Here is a 9272-nt window from a genome sequence, read left to right as displayed (position 1 = left end):
CCAACGGACACACAAAGTCCTCCCTAACCTGCCCCACGATAGCATCCGCTGTGTGATGTCTGCTCAGGGTCTCGGCACATAAAAAGTAGAAAAGGATCGTAATCTGCTGCCACCTATTGATACAGAGGGAGCATAGATAAATTCCACGGCACACTAGACGCTGGTAAAAAAACACAGGTTGTGTTACCGAAAAAAACAAAAGAGATATTCCAAAGTAATTCACTTTGCCTCCATCTTGCTGTTGAGAACACGCATGGCTGGCTGAACGTTTGAAATGAGCTTCTTGCACGCACACTCAAAGTAACACAAAGTGCCCCGGGCACTGATTCAGACTTGATTGCAAAAAGGGGGGGAAAGAGTTAACAGCGACCAAGTCATTCTCTTCATAGTAGAACCCATTCAACAAGTGACTGAGTGCAGTATTTGTGTTTGATAGCTTAGGGGAAAAAAAGAAAAAGAAAATCAAAGCAGTAGTCATCTATATAATTATCATCAAGTGCAGTTTTCTCCACCGACTGGCAAATAGAAAGACTCCGTTTACTGGCCCCGGGCAACATTACATCAAAACTAATCATAACGATTAACATCAGCTACTGCGAGACGCCAGCCTTTTTCAAATTCACGGAAAAGAAACAGATTTCTCCATTTGATTGTGGAGAATGTATAAAAAGAGAGAAGGGGGAAAGAGGAAGAAAAGGGGAAAAGCTATTTTTTCTTTTTCTTTTTTTTACTGGGAGGCACAGAGGCATGAGTTAATTGTATCCTGATCTTTGCCTTGAGGGCTTGGGGAGCCCCGGAGCAACTCCTCTCTCCATTTTCGTCCGTCTACCTTCACCAAGCTATTGCATTTCTCGGCAGTGGAGGCAAGAGAAGAAGTGATCGTGGAGGAATTTGGGGTTTTTCGAAAGGAGACATTTTTGCAAAGCGACTTTCCACCCAGGTAAGCGCCTTTTGATCGTGGGAATGGACTTGTGCATAAGGAGGGGGAGGAGGAAGGGAGCGCAACTGCTTTCCGCGCATGAGTCGACGGACTTTTAAATGCTTCCTGGAATTTCCGCACCCTCTCTACTTTTATTGGCGATAAAAGGGAGAAAATTGTATGAGAACGACATTTTCCCTATTTTGAGGCAAATGGCCGGTTTGTATCTTGACTTACCAACGACCCCCCCCCCCCCCCCCCCCCCCCCTCGCCACCCACCCCCACTCCTTTGCGCGCGTGCAAAAAGAAAAAAAGAAAGAAAGAAAATGTGTGCGTTTTACTAATGCGATTTCCAGCTCTTTTTCGAGAATTGGTTCTTTTGGATCGGGGCACACAAAAGAGCCGACTCCTTCGTTTAGCCGAACGGCTCGTCAGGTGTTTTTGTTGCTTTAATCCACATATTCCCTATTGTTATGTTTTATAATACATGAACTGCTGTAAAAGTGCAGGAGGTTGTAAACCCAAAAAAAGGGTTACAAAAAAAGAAATAAAAATGAAGACATGATCTAAAAAGCAAGAAAAAAAGGAAGTAAAAAGCTCATTAAAAAACTGGTGGGAGAGTTAAAAACAAAAACGCAAGAAGATACGTGAAAATCTATAAAAGGGAAAAAAGAAGAAAAGGGTAGGGAAAAGGGAAAAAAGTAAAAAGGTAGGTAAAAAAAGAAGTAAAGATAAAAAGGAAAAAAATCGAGTAAGAAGAAAAAGCAGGGAAAAGAAGTAAAATGCTAAGGAACAAAGAAAAAAGTGGAAAATAAAAGGAGAAAAGAGAGGAAAAGAAGAAAAAATAACACAGGTTTTTGTGTGTTTGTTGAATGGGTATATTGCCAATAATAATATAAGATTATGCACAAAATGAATTAGTAATGTAAAATATTTATTATTCTACCAAACTACATTAGCATGTATTGTTTTCTCTCCACGGTGAACTTGTAATTCATTTAAACTTTGAACCTTTTCATATCAAGCCACTTTAAAATGAGGCAACTCAGAAAAAGAACACGACACAAAAAATGTAAATGAAATACTTTTTAACGTTTCAGTTTCTTTAAATAGCCTTTTATTTTATCAACAAATTTAGAGTCAACAACACGAATTTATGACAAAAATACATCCTGACCTAAAGCTCTTGATTGGTGAGAAGCCGGCTCCTGTTGACTTCGAAAGAGCCGGCTCATAAAGCCAAGAGGTACGCGAACGACACATCACTAATGCTACCGCTCCACTCAATTCATTTGGGGGCTGCTGAAGCTCGGATCCGGGTGAGGTTTCCTCAAAAACAGCGCCGATAAAAAAAACAATCCTTTGTTCTTAAAGGGACAGTGTTTTACATTTGGCCACTAGATGTCACTGTAACGTGTAGTGCAACAAAATGGAGTCCAAGGAAGACTACAAACTGCAGAGACTGAAAGAGAGTGAAAGGCACCCTTTTTCTTTTTTTACCCAGCCTGTCAGGAAAGACAAAAAGAAGAGCAAAATATATTTTTTTGAAAAATCAATTATATATAGCGAAGAAGAGCCCAAAAAAGGAAAACAGGAATGAAGAAAAGTAGGGGAAAAGAAAGAAAGAAAGAAAGAAAGAAAGAGAGGAAAAATGGAGAAAGACGAAAGAAAGAAATTAATAAGGGAATTACGGAAAAAAGACAAAAATGGGTGAAATGAAATTTTCTCCTTTTTTCTTTTAATTGTTTTTCTTTTTATCATTTTTCATTAATTTTTTTTTTCGTTTTTATTTTCCTCTTTCCTTGTTTAATTTTGGTCTTATTTCTTTTTCTATTTTTTCTTTTCTTTTTAATTCCTTTTTATCTCTTTTTTCCTTTTCTTATTCCTCTTCTTTTCAAAAGTAATAAGATGCACTTTGGTCACTTGGAGTCTCGATCTTTTGGCTACACGACAGAATACAGCGACATCTTGTGGTAAAATAATACAGTACACACTGTCCTTTGCACCTTCATATTAAGGCTGGGGCCTCAAACTATTGTCCCGGGGGCTGCAATTGGCCCCTGGGCCGCGGGCTTGAGACCCCTGCGTCCCTAAACGGCCTCAACCCCTTCCTTTCCCGTTTATAACCGTTTTTTTTTCTTTTTTACTTTTCTTTCTTTCTTTCATTTTTCTTTTTGGTGGAGTCAATAACGCATTCTACTTCCTGGCTCGCCCGAAGCCCATTTTTTTTGAAAGGCTTCATTGTGGAGTCATGCCCCAGGCACCTTTCCACTTGATCTTCTATCTTGGAACAAAAAGAACAAGACGGCTTGTACCTTTAAAGAAACACATCCAAATGAGCGACTTGTTCCATAAATGATGAAAATGACAAATGTCGTGTATTCATTGTTTGTGCGTAAAAAACGGGTCTGTTATTTGGCATGAAACACCAAACCCGGGTATACTCCCATTGATGTCAAATCCACCACAGAATGGTGTTTTTTTTTACTTCCACAATCGGCTGGCATTTTTTTTGTGAAAATGTCTTGAAAACGCACATATAAGGAGGCGTGTGAAAGTGAGACGCCGTGTGATATCAGTCGTGGCCGCTTGATGGTGCTATTATAAAACATCACGTCAATTTGTAGGCGGGTTGTGTGCAATGCATGGGAAATGAGGGTTATTCATTTAATATTATATAGCGCCCCAAAGTGGAAAAACCAAACTTCATTTCATGAAGGCTCCATGCCCTTACAAACTGTCGTATTTTCCCATACAAAATACAAAATAATCTTACACCATATATGTTTTTTCAAACGTGTTTATTTATGTACTTTAACATGTTATATTGTACATGTGTTTTGTATTATGATATATATTGTTTATAAACATTTTGTTATGAGATCCTGAGTTACTCGACATGAATGAGGTTTATTATAAAAAAAAGTTCGAAAATTAGGTAGCTTGGGCGTTCACTGTTGAAGGAAAAAAATGCATGCAAATATAATTAAGTAGAATAATAGATTTTCTTGTTAAAATTATGAATTCATTCTCTGCATTAAATTATGGTTGGTAATATACTGATTAAAGGAATAACCACAAACCTGTCTTTTTTTCATTTTCTCCCTTTATACTTCCTTTTTTTCTTAACTTCTTTATACAACATAATAATTTGTAATGTAATGCATCCAAGCAAGTGAGCTGTCTTCAATGAGTTGAGCCGAAAAAGCCGGTTCTCTAAAAAGAGACAGAATTCCTTTCACTACACAACTACCACATGAAATCCGATGTTTTTTAAGACCACATGTATTTACTCAATCAACCACGCTTGTTGTTTTCAGATCAGAATGAATTCAGGTTCGGCCATTGACTTGATTTATTTGGCATTTCATGATAGTCTGTGTATACCAGATGGTACCCACAAGTGACAAATTTGCGCTTTTTCCATACAGATATTCTTGTACGACGTACACGTCTTAAAATGCATAATAAACATACGTTGTATGGCAAAAACGTACAGGTTGATAGGTATGATGATTTGAATCAAAAGCACAAATACATGAGCTGTAAACATACATTCTTTAAACTCATTCAATGCCAGACGTTTCTCTCAAATTTGAATCAAGGTGCCAGCCATTTTTTTCCTCATTTTTGAAGGCCTACAGAAACATTAGTTTTGTAGCTATATTGGCACATTTAAAACAAAAGCGTCATCCCTCATCATTAGAAAAAAGTAGGTAAACAACAGTTGAACATTGCCAAGTTTCTTTAAATTACTCGTTTCCAAGAAAACTTCTGAGAAAAACTGCCTTTGTGAAAGGATACATTTTAAGCAGAATTTTCACTTTGGTGCTTTTTTTGTGCATTTTTGATAACTCTAATATCCAAGTAATGCTTTTCATTAGCACAAGAGAACTTTGGTCGCAAAGTAACATTTTATTGTAAGAACACAGAACTTAGGCACAAACGATGCCTAAACTTTGCAATAGGTGTTTCCTGGAAACGTGATCACACAGCATGGTGAACTGGGGGCTCCTTGGTGTGTAGACAAAGATCCGATCAAAGCTATTCCTGTCCTCTAGTGGCGATTTGTCATACTATAATTATTCCCAGAGGCTTGATACTTACGGAACAGAAGCAGCAAAACCTTTATATTAAGTTTTTTGATAAATGAAAACAAAAGTGTATGTTCACAATTTAACACTGACGGACATTGCTTCTAAAAACCTATGAATACCTTGTGGCACTGATAAGTTAAACACTCATAGGTTGAAAAATTTGTATTTATTTGACATAGCATTGACGTCACTTAAAGGGACCAGACATGAGTGTCTGCCATCTTGCTGCTAAGGGTACCCAAAGACCTAAAACCCTATGCTTGCTTGCTAGAGGAGTCGCTCAAGGCTGGGCCAGTGAATTGGAAAAAAAAATGTGCCGTTCGGTCACTTTGAGTATCTGTAGTTTGTATTCTTTCTTGTGCTTTGTAAGACACGATATAAGTTGTACTACACAGGCGGTCACCAACTTTTTGAAGCTGAGTGCTAATTTTGGTGACTGGTTGATACCAAGAGCTACTATTTTGATATCCACCCATCAATTTTCTGCACCTCTTATCCTCACTAGGGTCACGGGGTACCATTTTCTGTGAATTTCACTTACAGAGCAATGCACCAAATAAATAAATCATTTGCTAGTGTACCCCGACAATATTGGCAAGCTAGGATGCTGGCTGAGACAATCCGGATAAGAGCTTAAATGGGCAAGACGAAATAATGAATTTCTAATGAAATACTTTTGTTTTTTTCCCCGTACGAAAATCGTTATATGGCGTATAAAATACAGGGTAACAAACAAGTTGGCAGGTATGTGTTTCCCTGTTTGTTGAAGTAATGAATTGAGAAAACATCTACTTGATAGTCTTTATATTTAAAATCAGGGGTCTCCAACGTGGTGCCTGCGGCCACCAGGGTGCCCCCTAAAAACAGCCGAGGTCCCCACGGTCCTGAAAATAGCTCACCAATGCGAGGTCATTGTAATTTTCTAGTAAAATGAATTTTGTTAGTGGTTGTTGAGTCTACCTGGTAATACCATCATAAGTTGTTATTTTCAAAATACATATAAAACTTGGCCCCCTTTGAGCTAATTAGTAAAAAAAATAGTTGCTCTCAGCTGGGAAAAGGTTGGATACCCCTGTTTGAGATGATGACCAGCTTTCAGCGGAGCTGCTGATCTCTCAATGTAGATGTTTGGGTAAAGGGATGGGGTGAACCTTTAATGAGTGTGAATTGCAGTGTAGGACTGCCTGACATCTAATTGAGACTTTTCACATATTTTTGAGTTATGTTATACATTCAAGACTTCAGTGTGATGCAGCACAGATTTTCGATCACATCAAAGACACAAAGTACGATGGCTACAGTTAAGCGGCGGAACAGTAAATCACACCGTAGCAGATCTGGTTGCGGTTTGTGACCGAAACGAGTCCAACGTGTGCACTTAGACGTCCGTATCCTGCGGACATTTGAGCTCAAGTGGCTACGGGGCTACAATACCGAGACAAAACTATCCAGATTATGTAAATACCAGTCCGCCTCGGTTTTCACTGAATCTAAAATACTCTGATCTGAAATGCTAATTGAAACATGTAAAAGCAGCATGATGCTGATCCCACTCTCCTTGATTGTTGCGGCAGAGAGTCGATGCTGTGCAGTTTGGTCAACGTGGTGGAAGATAACAGGAATTAAGATCTGGTACATCTGTTGTTTGAATGTGCTGCTTCTGGTTCTGATTTTGTCCTATTAACGGTGGAGCACCGGGATTCCATGGGAAGGATAAACCCATGCTAAATATGTTTTAAAACAAACTCTGGAAACTTTTTCTGCACAAACGTTTTATTTACAAACATTGCCAGTCTTTAATCTTCAAAGGACAAAGTTACAATCTTACTGACGGAAAATTCTGAATTGAAATCATGCCCTAGTGATCAAATATCAGGGAAAAACATAACAGGATTTACCATGGAGAATATTGAGGAACCACACCGAAAAACAATTGTTAAATGTTTTGTCATGTATTGGATTAGCATTTTACACAACTTGAAATCAGCTACAAAGAGGAGAAATCTGTAAATTGATTTTATATATATCCATCCATCCATTATCTGCACCGGTTATCCTCAGAAGGGTCGCGGGGGTGATGGTACCAATCTCAGCTATCTTTGGGCAGTGGGCAGGGGACGCCCTGAAATGGTTGCCAGCCAGTCGCAGGACACACAGAGACAGACAGCTCACTCGCTCATTCACACTTAATGACAATTTGGCCCGGCCAATTAACCTGACACGCATGTTTTTGGAATGTGGTAGGAAAACATGCAAACTCAACACAGAAAGGTTCGATCTCATGACCTCAGAACTGTGCCGCAGATGCGCTAACCACTCAGCTGCCGTGCATATGTGTATTGTAAAAAACTGTAAGTTAAATGGGTGTCAAGTTAACATCCACCTTGCCCCTTTTTCCAAAACGAAGCTGACTTGTCCGAATCCGATTTAGCATACGTCAAAAGGGTTGGGAGGGTTACTTTAAAAATGTAATGCAATGCAGTTGCTAGTTACCTGTTGAAAAATGTGATCAATAACCTAGTCCAAATACCATAACATTAAATGAATGTAACTTGATTACATTCAATTACTTTTTGATTACACCAATATCGAATATGCTAAAAAACAAAATCAACTAAGTTTATAAATAGATAAATGAACAATGTATCCTTGAAAAAGAAATAGATTAAACCTAGAGCATGTAGTTGTTTGTAGTCCAAAATAAAAGTGCTTACATTCTAACCACGTAGTATCGTGTATTGAGCAAAAATAAAACGTTCTCTTTCACATCACAGACAAGATATTTTCTGTTTTAGTTTATATTAAGAGCACATAAGGATACCGATATTGTTTTAAATTTATGAAGTGTTCACTTTCTAAATTTTCAAATATCTGGGATGTCATGTCATCTCTTTCTGTCTCTGTCGTATCCGTGATTAAAAATATGATGGACACAAAAAGTCTATCCAGCGCATTATGTATGGGAAATGTGTGATACATGTGAATGAGTACATGAAGTGAAGGAATTGTTGTTGTGTAGGAGGGCATTAATGATTTAATCTCATGTTATTTTATTTATATTTTCATAATTGTTGGTTGATGTTAACTTCTTAGTTGCATTTCAATCATATGGAACTTTTTTGTTAATGGCGCTGAGTTTTTGGTAATACAGTCATGTTTTGTACTCGGGCACATCGGGCAGAGACAGAGAGAGACAGAGATAGACAGAGGGAGAGAGAGAGAGCAGACATGGCGAATATGAACAAAGCTAATGCGAACAAGTAAAAGAATAAAAAGTTAAATCCCACGCACACCAGAATTCGTCATTATCTCCTGAAGTGTGCAACATAAAAATGTTTTTAAATGAAGCTGTAATCCTGCAAACTAATTTTTATTTGTACTTGTAATTTGATGACCTCTTTTGTAACTGTAACGGAATAGTTACATTTGTTGTGTCCTAATTACATAACGCCGCCACATGTATTCTGTGTAAGTCTGTACGTCAAGCAGAGGGAATCAGATCCATTCAATAATTTCCCGAACCGCTTACGCTTACTAGAGTTATGGGGGTCCTGGAGCCCATCCCTGCAGACATCCAGCAGTGGGTATGGGACACTCTGGACTGATTATCAGCCAATTATAGGGCAGATATAAACATACAACAATTCACACATGCATCCATACCTAGGGACAATATGAAGTCACCAATAAACCTGTCATGCAAGTTTTTGGAATGTGGGAAACCAGAGGGCCCAGGGGAAAACCATGCAGGCACGGGGAGAACATGCAAACTCCGCACAGAGAAGCCAATTGCTGGAATTTAACTCGGGTCCTGAGCGGTGCACCGGGTTGTAGTGTTATCCAAGTGTATCTTTAGGAAAACAAGGATTAAAAGTTGGGGAAATTGAACAAAACATGCAAGGCTAACTATTAGCTTGTGGTAAATCTGGAGTGTTAAACAGATATTATAAGAAAAGGGACTTTTTTTGTTGTAGAATTAAGCATGTAAAGCTCAACTTTTTATCAATGTGTATGTGAGCGAGAACTGGTCACAAATTGAATGTCGGATCTGACACTTGAAATTTGAGATGGACGAGAGTGATCGCTTTCGTTTACCCCCGCCGACTCAACGCCAGATCGTGTGCCACTGCCACTTGCTTCCGCCCACCCGGCCTCCACTTCCCTTTCAGCCTGTCTTTCCTGCTATTTTCCATAACGCCTCAAAGATTTTACACGCAATCCACCTTTGGGATGACAAGGCTTTGAGAAAATCCAAT

General features: G+C 38.6%; 1 protein-coding gene across 1 annotated transcript in view; it reads left to right on the top strand.

Annotated features, from left to right (window-relative positions):
• The first annotated feature begins 411 nt into the window (after positions 1–411).
• The window catches only part of kctd1 (potassium channel tetramerization domain containing 1), a 35731-nt gene continuing 26870 nt past the window's right edge, over positions 412–9272 (top strand). The window contains exon 1 of the mRNA XM_088338305.1: positions 412–940. The gene's annotated coding sequence lies outside the window, so the exon portion shown is untranslated. The remainder of the gene's footprint in view (positions 941–9272) is intronic.

This window comes from Urocampus carinirostris, chromosome 1 (genome assembly GCF_059441175.1).
Source record: "Urocampus carinirostris isolate Australia breed hairy pipefish chromosome 1, RoL_Ucar_1.0, whole genome shotgun sequence".
Taxonomy (NCBI): domain Eukaryota; kingdom Metazoa; phylum Chordata; class Actinopteri; order Syngnathiformes; family Syngnathidae; genus Urocampus; species Urocampus carinirostris.
This window is presented reverse-complemented; position numbering and strand designations above follow the sequence as displayed.